Consider the following 12464-nt stretch of genomic DNA (forward strand, 5'->3'; position numbering starts at 1 on the left):
AATTCCACGTAAGACGGTGTCAAGGAGCAAGGTGCCGGAAGATGCTCACACAATGTTCCGCCTGCGCCTAACTTTAAGCACAATATTTTTTGTCGGACTTATCGTTATTATCGGAACCTTAAGTTAGACAGGATCTCTGCTTTCATCGTTAAGACTAAATGTGTACCTTCGCACTTGCTTGCTCAACGCCATCTTGAGTACCAGGAGGGCGAACGTTTCGCCAATGCACTAACGGGGACCGAGGCCAAATGGTATGTAAGACATCGGGTGTCGGCGCATCACTTCGCCTTCTGAGAATCTTTCTGGATGGAACTCATTCGGTCGAGGCCACAGTTTTGGATCGCGGTGAATTTTCCATGATGAACGTGCCGGCAGGAATCTCGAACCCAGAGACATCTGTGCCACGGTAACACCACCTCGCTGTAAAGACTACTAGAGGGGGATACTTGCGCAATCCTTCGCTGATGACCATGTCAAATCTGGTGAGGCCTTGTAACTCGTCGTAACTGACTCGTTCGATTGTTTCATTGGAAAACGCTGACGCAATCTCATCGTACAGCTACTCTTGTTCTTGGGGGTTTCGTGCGAGTTCATCCAAGAGTAGCATAAGTGTAAGCGCCGTTGTCTCAAAACCTCCTCCTAGCGCTACAAAGCAGTTAGAGGGATTGTGCTGATCCGTGATAGTAGGATGAGTAACGTCAGAATCGCTGGAAATAGATCTGCTTTTCTTCTGTGCATCGAGAATTATTTGGAGCATGTCCTCGCTGTGAACCTCGTTCGATTTCACGCCTTGTTCCTGTACATGTCGAACTTGTATTACCTTATGCACGTGGTCTATGACGTTGGTGAAGCATCTGGCGTAAGCACAGTAAGCCCAGAGCCACTTGCCGGCTGAGCGAAGCCAGGGAAACGCTATGGCGGCATTCATTAAAAGTTATCGCCGTCCGTTAACCTGCTTCTGATGTCCGTGAGAACAGGGTCTTCCGGGAACCGCTGGTAATCACACTGGGGGAAGAGTAAGTTGTGCAACACATGTGCGCTCATAAAAGGCTTCTTCCTGGTTGCCCTGAGCATGTGAACAGATTGCGTGCGGATGATGCGGAAACAATAGTAGTGGCTGGCCAAGACAGGGCTGTCGCTCGAGAACGTCGCGCGCGCGCGTGCTTAACTGGCTGGACGACGAAGGATTTTACGTGTCGTGGGTGCGAAAACATGTTTGGTTCTGGTTGGTCCGCGGACGACTAGGAACCTCTTTCCATCTCACACTCTGTTTGTGTTTTGAAAATCGCCCGTACCTTACCATAGCTGCGCCGCCATTTCGTATTGCGCGCTGGGGTGCCTCGAATTTCGGCAACTTCAGTGAAATTTTCTGAAATTGTCCAAATAAATCAAATGACGACTCGTCAGGCCAAAGAAAATTTTATGTAGTTTAACAATCAATTTATCTGCTGCATGTTAAGTTCTTCTACAGCAGACGTTCTGCTATGCACATTTGCGAAACATGTTCAGAGGGTGGGGTTGAAAGGGACTGTAGGATGATTGATGATACAAACTCCGGACTACAGTATGAGTTCTGCGTCTTTGCTATGTAGGCATAAAAGTTTACGAGGGCAATCAGTGCAACATCCCGTCCAAGTGACACAATCTGCGTTGCCATTCCGTTTGCCAACGTATTTTGGAGATAGCCTCGATGGGATGAGAAATACATTTCCCCTTGATATTTCTACCCCCTCCGTTATTGATGCCTTTCAAATAACCCTTTCAGGCTGCAGTAAGCGAGAGATCTGTCGTGTCCTACCTTCCGTGCAAGTGCCGTTCTAGCGATGCAGTCCATCGTCAGCCCTTGGGCCATAGCTGAGACGTCAACGTTGACACTGGCCGTCCCCCAAAATCGCTGGTCTAGAATTTTGATCATTGTGTTGGGGCAGTCGTCGACAACACCCAATATCAGCCGCATTTTTGCTGACGAGAAAGTAGGATTGAGCACGCCCCGTACTTTCTTCCATTCATCTCCTGTAGAGGAAAAAAAAAATAGAAGCTGTACTATAGGATGTTTGCCGTTGTGGCTTATGAGAGAAATGTAATTTCTTCATTCCTGCCGTGGTATTGTAAAATTGGAATTCATACAGTATAAAACTTACTGACAGTATAAACAGTTCGTCTTTCTCGCTGCAACTCTAAACAAAAATTTATCATTGTGATTGGAGCCTAGGGCTCCATATACAAAAAATAACGATTGAAGATTGTGAGCTCAATGCAGTGGCAGTTTCCGTGATTGAGGTTGCAAATGTCTTCCATGCACATAAATTTAGGAGGGCGTAAAGTACCCGCCGCGGTGGCTCAGTGGCTAAGGCGTTGCGCTGCTGAGCACGAGGTCGCGGGTTCGATTCCCGGCGGCGGCCGCTTTTCTGATGGAGGCAAAAAGCAAAAACGCCCGTGTGTACGAGATTTCGGCGCACGATAAAGATCCCCAGGTGGTCAAAATTAATCCGGAGCCCTCCACTACGGCGCGCCTCATCGCCTGCGTTGCGTCGGCGCGTTAAACCCCAGAATCAATCAATCGTAGAGTAAACCGACGTCGCTCCAATGATATATATTGCAGCCATGCATAACCACACCAACCGCAAAAATTTCTGCGTGTAAGACACCAAATGGGAAATTTCATGCAGATTTAGACAAAAAAAGCCTCTTAGTCGCACCACTTACGTAAATGCTTGTCATTTTTAGTCACATGGTACGTCCCACACTCGCGGAGCTGCATGGTTCGTTGTGCATTGAAATACCACCGTGTATTTTCTTCGCCGGATTAACAAAAGTGGTGCAGCCCCTTGTCGAGTAATATTGAAGGCAGTACGCATATTGCAAAGTTTGGCCGCGGCGGGCCGTGGTTAGGTTTCGTTCGCTGTACTGTCCGCGGCTGCAACGACGCCAATCACGAGACGTTTTCCCCCTCCGAAGGGCTAATTATGCCGTGCCGTCGAGGCGTGCGCGGAAACGAGCAGTGTTGCGTCCGGCCTGGGACAAAAGACGTGGCTATCTTTCACTGTCGTAGGTGGCGCACCACCCGCACGTACGTACGTTCTCCGAACGCCCCTTACTCGTACAGCGCGCAATTAATGCCTTGCTGATTCTTGTTTCTCTTTTGCGTTTCCCCTTCCCTCAACGAGGGTATATTCCCCCGATGATGCTTTGCGGCGTCTCCTTTGTAACGGGGTTGCGTTAAGCAGCGACCTTAGTAACACCACTGCAGAATCACCTCGCCACTAAAAAAACCTTTATGGTATTTTTGTGCTAGTCAGACTGCTTGCTCGGATGTCTTCCTAGATTCTTCTCTGCTCTTTTGCCCCCAACATTCAAAGCTTCTTTTACTAACCTCTACTGCTTTCCATATCCCTTTTCTGTTAACTTTAAAGCCAAGGGCTTCCCAAAGCTGGATGTCTCCCTAACTGAGGACTTGACGGATACCTTTGCACTCCGTTACAATACGTCGCGTGGTTTCTGGCGCCCTGCCCCGACCTGTGCACAGTTCTTCCTTCCTGTACCGGCTCGCTGATGAAGCGCTTTTTCCCCAAGCAGCCCGCCCGGGTTTCAAGAAGCAATGCACTCCGTTTGCTATTATCAAATAACTTTTCCTTCTCGTTCTCCCGTTTCCCGATTCTGTACTTATCTAAGGACTTCTTCGCACCCATCCTTTTAAATGCGATGCACTTCTTAAGCGACCCTGAACCTGCGTTAACCGGCGATGTCCGCATAGCATACCCACGTGGGGGATTGGCCAGGAATCTCCTCGTCTTCCTTTGCAAGGGGGGGGGGGGAGATGGGGATTGGCCAGGAATCTCCTCGTCTTCCTTGGCAACGGGGGGAGATGGGCGCGCGCTGCCTGGCCGCTGACATGGCACATACCCACGTGGGGGATTGGCCAGGAATCGGGCGTGAGAAGGGCTAATGCACCCGCTTAAAGGAGTACTGACACGAAATTTCAAAGCTGAGATCCGCTCTAGCAATCAATTGGCGATGTCCGCATTGCATACCCACGTGGGGGATTGGCCAGGAATCTCCTCGTCTTCCTTGGCAACGGGGGGAGATGGGCGCACGCTGCCTGGCCGCTGTCATGGCACATACCCACGTGGGGGATTGGCCAGGAATCGGGCGTGAGAAGGGCTAATGCACCCGCTTAAAGGAATACTGACACGAAATTTCAAAGCTGAGATCCGCTCTAGCAATCAAGTACAACGACAACACAAATAGGTGTCTGTGAATAAATGCATCTTTCTTTCTTTGTAGTTGTGTGTGTGTGTGTGATCTCTCTTTCGCGAACATTACCGAACCGCGCAAATTCAACTCGTGCATTCGCACTTTCACATTCTTCCCCTCGGGGAAATGCGGGGAATTTTTTCGCCAGTTTGTTGTATACGATTTTTTCACTTCATTTTTACTGCCTTGGTCGTTTCCCCCTCACTTCCAGGTTTCATAGACATTGTCCTAAGCCTTCTGATTTTTTTTCTCCACTGTGTGTCCACGCTTCTTATGTAAAGATACCGTAACACTTGGCCGCCCATCTCTGGTCACCAATATTTCTAAGTCGTTCTTCAAAACATAGTTTGCTCTGCTCTTCTCTCACTTCAATGGCGACCCATCCCATGTCTCCCTGCACGGCTTCACTTGTTGTTTTTTACGGTGGGCTCCTGATGCCAACCAACTTACCGTCATCTGGTTCACTTCTAGCCCTGACTGGATCTCTGATTCGACACACACTGCTGCGTTTGCAAAGGTCGGTGCCGGTACCATTACACCCTTCCGGATTCCTCTCACTACTTAATATCTGTTATATCCCCATAGAGCTCTGTGCTTCATGATAGAGGCATTTCTTTTCCTTTCATTATTAAAAGCACCTCATGCGTTTATACATTGGCGTGGCCTTGGTTTGTCCATATGCTCAGATATTTGTATTTCGTTACCCGCGGAATTGTTTCTCGTAGAACGAACACCAATTCATTACGAGAGTCGCATTAAAAGGAGAACGCGCGACATTGCTGTGCTAAACTCTGACATCAGTTCAGTGGCTTTTTCCGCGCACATATCTGTGAGCTGCTGCACACACTGCTCGCTATCTGCTAGTTGTACTATGTCATCCGCATACACCAGACCCGGGATATGTTGTCCCACTTCCTGTCTTTTGCGGCTATATTATATATTAAAACCTATTGTACTGTGTTCAAGCTTTCTTTTCAATAAATAGAAAGCCCTAAGAAATAAAAGGTTATTTCAACCGCGGGAAAAACCGCACGCTATCAACTGCTTCTTCGGGGTCCGCGTAGAAAATCAGGCCGAAACAGTGCCGTCTGTAGTCGTGGCAAACGGTGTGCACCAAATGAATAGTTGAACCAACGTTTTAAAGACGGTGGTCCTGTTTGGGAAACTTGAACGCGTAAGTTTTGGTCTGTCTGTATGTCTGTCTGTCCGTCTATTTATCCGCCCGGCCAAAGTTAATGCAGGGGTTGAACGATACCTTTACATAGGCACAGCCATTTCTAAACATCTGCGTTCGGTGGCAATGTTCATACTTGTCAACAATGTTGATCCAAAACAAAACATTACGGATATCTAAGGCAAAATATGAATACAAAAGTTATATGTGCAGTGTTTCTTTAATTAAAATATATGGATGCTTGATTTAGTAAGAAATACTCCCAGAAAAATAGAACGCCGGTCGCCGCGGAACCGCTAGTGGCATTCTAAGAAGTCGAGCGGCAAAAGTAATGAAATGCTCTAATAGATGGCGTGTGGAACGCACGTAGGGAAGGGCCTTTGGGCGCCTCAGTTAACGCGCGTCTCCGCTGTACGGCGGCATTACAGCCCTCTTGTGATGGCTTTCAGAACTCTACTTGTCTCTCCCTCCAAAAAGTCGATGAGTGGCCGTAGTTCTGGGTCTTCGCGCTGCTTCTGGGACATGGTGGTCGTGTTCACAGCTCCCAAGAACGGAATGTCCTATTCTTCATCGTCTGCAGGCGTTACTGGAGCTCGGGAGAGGCAGTCCGCATCGGAGTGCTGTCGTCCAGATTTATAAACGACGGTTATGTCGAATTCTTGGAGCCTCAGGCTCTAGCGCGCAAGGCGCCCCGAAGGGTTTCTAAGGCTCGTCAACCAGCATAGTGAATGATGGTCGCTTACGACTTGAAACGGCCGTCCATACAGGTAAGGGCGAAATTTCAACACCGCCTATACAACCGCAAGGCATCCTTTTTCTGTTGCCGAGTAGTTCGACTCCGCACGGGAGAGCGTCCTGCTTGCGAAAGCAAGAACCTTTTCGGCAACATCTTGCTTTTGTACTAAAACTGCTCTTAATCCGATATTGCTTGCGTCCATGTGGATGGTGGTCGCTGCGTCTTCGTCAAAATGGGCTAAAACCGGCTCTGTTTGCATGCGCTGCTTCAGCTCATTAAATGCCGTTTGCTGTTCCTTGTTCCACACAAATGGGGTATCATCTCGGGTTAGGCGGGTTAACGGGGCTGCAATGTGAGAAAAGGCTGGAATAAATTCCCGGTAATATGAGCTGAGTCCCAAAAAGCGGCGTACGCCTTTTTTGTCCGTAGGTTTCGGGAAATCGGCGACAGCTGCAATTTTGTCAGGGTCTGGTTGTACTCCTTCGTGGCTAACGACGTGGCCTAAGAAGCGGAGCTTCTCGTAACCGAAATGGCACTTCCCCGGCTTGAGTGTGAGTCTGGCGGAACGTAATGCCTGGAGGACCAAGCAAAGTCTTTCCAAGTGCTCCTCGAAAGTGGCGGAAAAGACAACAACGTCATCGAGGTACACAAGGCACGTTTGCCATTTCAGGCCGGTCAAGACAGTGTCCATGAGCCGTTGACATGTTGCTGGAGCTGAGCATAAACCAAAAAGGAGAACCTTAAATTCATAAAGTCCCTCCGGTGTCACAAATGCAGTTTTCTCCCGGTCCCGCTCATCGACCTCGATCTGCCAGTAACCACTCCTGAGATCCATCGACGTAAAATACCGTGCGTGGCGCAGTCTGTCAAGGGAATCGTCGATTCGCGGTAGCGGGTATACATCCTTCTTAGTGACTTGGTTTAGCTTGCGGTGGTTGACACAGAAGCCTAGACTACCATCATTCTTCCGCACCCGAACAGGAGAAGCCCAGGGGCTTTGCGATGGCTGTATCACATCGTCCTCCAGCATTTGTTTACCTGGTCCCGTATAGCGTCTCGTTCCTTGGGAGAGACACGATACGGGTTTTGGCGAACAGGTCTCCCATCCTCCATGGTAATGATCAGATGCTTCGTAAGGGGCGTTTGTCGTACCTTGGTTGAAGAAGAGAAGCAATCAACAAACTGCTGTAATAGCTCCAGCAGGCATTGTGGCTGGGAGATCAGGGCATATGTCGAAGACGGAGGGTTCACCACCACCTGGCGCTGTTTCGGACTGTAAGGCTAGACATTCTAAGTTTTCTTCAATGTTTTCAAAATGTGCTACGGCGATTCCTTTGGAGATTTGCTGGCGTTTGTTGCTGAAGTTTGTTAAAAGAACTTTGGTGCAATTATCATTTAGATGCACTACTCCAGACTGGCGTAAAAAAATGCTTCAACACCTGTGCCACCTAGAACAACAATCAAGTTTCCTCGCGCAAAGGCAGGATATTCTTTTAAAGACCGTCAACGAAATTTGGACCGCACAGCAATCCCTTGTATCAAAAATCGTGGCCATTGGTGACAGGTTGTCCAAAATTGAGTCTAGGTCTGCCGACATCGACAATATTTTAACAGGTTTGCAAACGGTCCAAGAATCAGTTGGGGAAATTACCGGGCAGAACGCTGGCCTTCATACTCGGTTAGATGATTTAGAAGACCGTTCTCGCCATGAAAATTTCATTTTTCATGGTGTACTGACAAAACAGAATCATGGGAGGAAACTGAAAATAAAATTGTCGATATAATAAACCAAAACATGGACTTTAGACAGCCTTGCGAAGCAGGTGAGCGTTCGAATCGCGTGGGTGGTCCCTACCAGAAACAAAAGTGTCGACCGATTATGGTTAAAGTTTTAAGCTTCAAAACTAAAGACAAAGAACTCGCACAGCGTTCAAAGCTGTAACATAACGGTCTCCGAGGATTTTTCACCGGCCACTCGGCTCGCGCGCAAGAAGTTGGTGGAATTTGGCAACGCGCTTCCTAATTCCCCTACTTTCAAACTTCGACACAACAAGCTAGTTGTGAACAAAAAAGTTCAGAAACATCTACGTTTGCACCCCAAGATGTAAGGGGCGATAGCGATACTTCTACCCCTGCGGAACGTGTTCGTACGCAGCTGCTGCATTTTGAATCTATGCTTCAGAGCACGAAAAGTTATCGACAAGAGAAAGACTAGCAACCACGGTTTTTAATCGCCGCGTCCCAGGAGAGACAAAGGCTCCCGGAGTCGCGGTACATCCTTGCATCCCGGAGTGGGGTATACTGTGGTCTCCTGATAGTGAAACTCTTCCCAAATGAAGTTGAGCCTTCAATACCGCCCTTTCTTGGGTAGGAGCGTATCCATATTTTTTGGAAGAGGAGAGTTTTTAGGTGGGGTCGCCGGATTGGTGCGATGTCTGTCATGGCGCGCAGTGGAGTCCTTTCAAAGAGGGGGCGATGTGCCTGCCTGTTGAAGACCAGGAAGCAGACGCAGGTTAGAGGACACCGCTTTGTTGCGCACGAGCTGCTCGTTCGGTGGCTGCTCGTTCTCGCTTCGGTGTCGTCGTCTTCTTACCAACCAGATCACACTTTGTAACACCATCTTTTTTTTCTGTTTGGGGGTGCCTGTTTCTTTTCGAAGGGCGTAGGATGGCCCCTCTCGATTTTGTTTTTACATCAGCTTTCTTAGTGCTAGGATAGTGGTTTCTTCGATTTCTTGAAATCGTAGAAACAACAGTTCACCCGGTTTGCACGGGAAATCACCCCTATGGAAAGGGGCGGCTGCAAAAACGCAGGAACTTTCAAACCTCAGTGATGACTCAGAGGGATTCTGCTTCCGGCTGCGCTTGCGCACGGACGCAGAATGTCGAGCTCCGCCCAAGGAGCCGCTTCGGCGGGCCTTTCGGCCCGCGGTAACAGGATCCATGCTCAGGATTCCGAAGACTATCAAGTTGTTCTGCCCCAGTTTCCAACAGGCCAGTCGGTGTTAAACACAATTGGGTCATTCCATGCCAAACGTCCCAGCCGTAAAATCGACAATCACAGATTTGCTCAGTAAAAATTGTGGGTCATTCTCGCAAGGCCCACAATGCTTCCTGAAAGTGTTTTTGTCCAAAAAAATTTTGTTCTGTTTCTAGCGGCCCCTTTACCTCCAGGGTTTAAAGCAAACTTACGTCTGTGAAAAAATTCATGAAAAAGTAACTTATCTTACAATGGCAACCATTTTTTGTGAACATCATGTTGAGGCCCTGGGCTGCTCTATGCCGCATTTTTAAAGTATTTTTCCTTTTTTTTTGCTTTGATTACGCCAGTCATAATATATACGATGTCGAGAATTTTCAAACATTTTTAGCAAATACGAGCACATTCTCTCAGCCAACGAAGCATTTGTACCTGTATCTCAGCACTTTGGAAAATTGGTAAAAACTATATTTACACTGAAAAAAGGTGAAATGTGCGAGAAAACGTTTGTCAAACTTGGAAAAATCTCCTTTCTGGCCCATATTCACCCTGAAATTGCGCATTGTTGTGCTTGTAGTAAAAATATCAAACACAAGCCATTCATTAGTACAAATGATCAGAACAGTTTTTGTTTTAGAAGAGAAAAAAAATTTTGTACTGTGACACTACTTCACCCCGTTGCTCCACAGAGCGTCTTCTCTGCACGGCATGCACCTGCCTGCACGAAGGAGGCGCGAGCCAGCGGGTTCGCGTTGCAAGAATACCCTCCGCCGCAATGGTATTGGTAGAGTAAGTACAGGAAAGAGGAATAATTCGAGTGTAACTGGGAAATGTACAACATGGAACTACCGGTGGTGCGCCCATTCCATGAGTACGGGTAACTCAACGGCAGGCTGGACATTGACGTGCATTTAAAGAAGCAGGGTATTATATACGTGGTATCTTTTAAGTATGCCGAAAATTACGAAATAAACAGCGGCGGAGTCATCGAGTTATACGGATTTATTTCTATGCTTCAGCGGGAATTGCATAACCCGATGCTTTAAATGCACATCTGATGTACAGCCGTTGAGTTACCCGTACTCATGGAATTAGCGCACCACCGCTAGTTCCATGTTGTACATTTCCCACTTACACTCGAATTATTCCTCTTTCCTGTACTTACTCTACAAATACCATTGCGGCAAAGGATATTCTTCCAGCGCGAACCCGCTGGCTCGCGCCTCTTTCGTGCAGGCAGGCAGGTGCATGCCGTGCAGAGAAGACGCTCTGTGGAGCAACGGGGTGAAGTAGTGTCACAGTACAAATTGAAATTTTTTTTTCTGTTCTAAAACAAAAACTGTTCTGATTAAACTTTCTGAAATAAACTGCGATCATTTGTACTAATGAATGGCTTGTGTTTGATATTTTTACTGCAAGCACAACAATGCGCAATTTCAGGGTGAATATGGGCCAGAAAGGAGATTTTTCCAAGTTTGAGAAACGTTTTCTCGCACATTTCACCTTTTTTCAGTGTAAATATAGTTTTTACCAATTTTCCACAGTGCTGAGATACAGGTACAAATGCTTCGTTGGCTGAGAGAATGTGCTCGTATTTGCTAAAAATGTTTGAAAATTCTCGACATCGTATATATTCTGAATGGCGTAATCACAGCAAAAAAAAAGGAAAAATACTTTAAAAATGCGGCATAGAGCAGCCCAGGGCCTCAACATGACGTTCACAAAAAATGGTTGCCATTGTAAGAGAAGTTACTTTTTCATGAATTTTTTCACAGACGTAAGTTTGCTTTAAACCCTGGAGGTAAAGGGGCCGCTAGAAACAGAACAAAATTTTTTTGGACAAAAACACTTTCAGGGAGCATTGTGGGCCATGCAAGGATGACCCACAATTTTCACTGAGCAAATCCGTGATGGTCGATTTTACGGCTGGGACGTTTCGCATGGAATGACCCAATTTTAAGTGCGAATGCACTTCTTAAGCGACCCTGAACCTGCGTCCACCGGCGATGTCCGCATAGCATACCCACGTGGGGGATTGGCCAGGAATCTCCTCGTCTTCCTTGGCAACGGGGGGAGATGGGCGCGCGCTGCCTGGCCGCTGACATGGCACATGCCCACGTGGGGGATTGGCCAGGAATCGGGCGTGAGAAGGGCTAATGCACCCGCTTAAAGGAGTACTGACACGAAATTTCAAAGCTGAGATCCGCTCTAGCAATCAAGTACAACGACAACACAAATGGATGTCTGTGAATAAATGCATCTTTCTTTCTTTGTAGTTGTGTGTGTGTGTGTGATCTCTCTTTCGCGAACATTACCGAACCGCGCAAATTCAACTCGTGCATTCGCACTTTCACATTCTTCCGCTCGGGGAAATGCGGGGAATTTTTTCTTTCATGCCGACATGCGTGCACGCCCCTACCGGGTCGAGGATTTTCGAGATACCCTGACTCGTCTGGCACTGCTCCCCGATGTTTTGACATTGGGGGCGTATCAGATGAATCACGTCTGGGCCGTGACTTTCAAATCAGCTGACGGCGTCAAGAAAATCCTGGCCATGAACGATGTCAAGGTAAAGGACCGGCGCTGCATCCTCATCGACCCTGCGAACCAGCACTCTAAGAACTAAAGGAGTCCCACCAATTCCCAAAGGGAATAGAAACCCTTGTCCCATATACGATTCCCTTTTCCAGCATCAGGCAACTCCCTTTTTAGCAGAATAGCCTTACCCTTCACAAGGGAGTCGCAGGCCTCTCGCGGAGAGGGGGTCGAGGTATTCTCACAGGAGTTGCGGGAACCGCGTCCGGCAATTCCCTCACCACGGATCGAATAATTCCTCCAGTCAGGGAGTTATACAATTCTTAACCAGAATCTTGCTATACCTCTGCCAGCCCTCAGAATTACCTTATTCCACCAAACAGCATTTTGCAATACTTCACCAGGAAGGGTTAGCGTACTCTTTTCAGAATCATTGTATTCTTTCAACCACAGTCCCATAATGCCTCCTCAAGGAGGGCTAGCTTACTCTTTGTCAGAACTAATGTATTCCTTTGAAGCAGGATCTATGCACTACCTGCGAGTTGCCGAACTCTACTATTCAGAGGCAGCACGATGTTACCTTTAACAAGACTACACTTTAGCATCCACAACAGCATTAGTGTCAGCCCTCTTTACTTCATGCTTACAAACTGAAATACAGTAAAATTACTTCACAAGTAAACATAGCAAGGCGTCTTTACAAAAAAAGCTGTCGTTTGTGCTTAGCCGAAAAAAAAATTAGACAAATCGTTTTCACACTGCATTTCATGCTTTATTTTGACATCC

General features: G+C 47.5%; 1 pseudogene; it reads right to left on the reverse strand.

Moving 5' to 3' along the window:
• Positions 1 to 228: 228 nt before the first annotated feature.
• Positions 229 to 4642, reverse strand: LOC144142413 (cytochrome P450 3A24-like; annotated as a pseudogene).
• Between the last annotated feature and the right edge of the window lie 7822 nt (positions 4643 to 12464).

Source organism: Haemaphysalis longicornis, unplaced genomic scaffold (genome assembly GCF_048455015.1).
Source record: "Haemaphysalis longicornis isolate Haplotype H1 unplaced genomic scaffold, Haemaphysalis longicornis Haplotype H1 scaffold_1, whole genome shotgun sequence".
NCBI lineage: Eukaryota > Metazoa > Arthropoda > Arachnida > Ixodida > Ixodidae > Haemaphysalis > Haemaphysalis longicornis.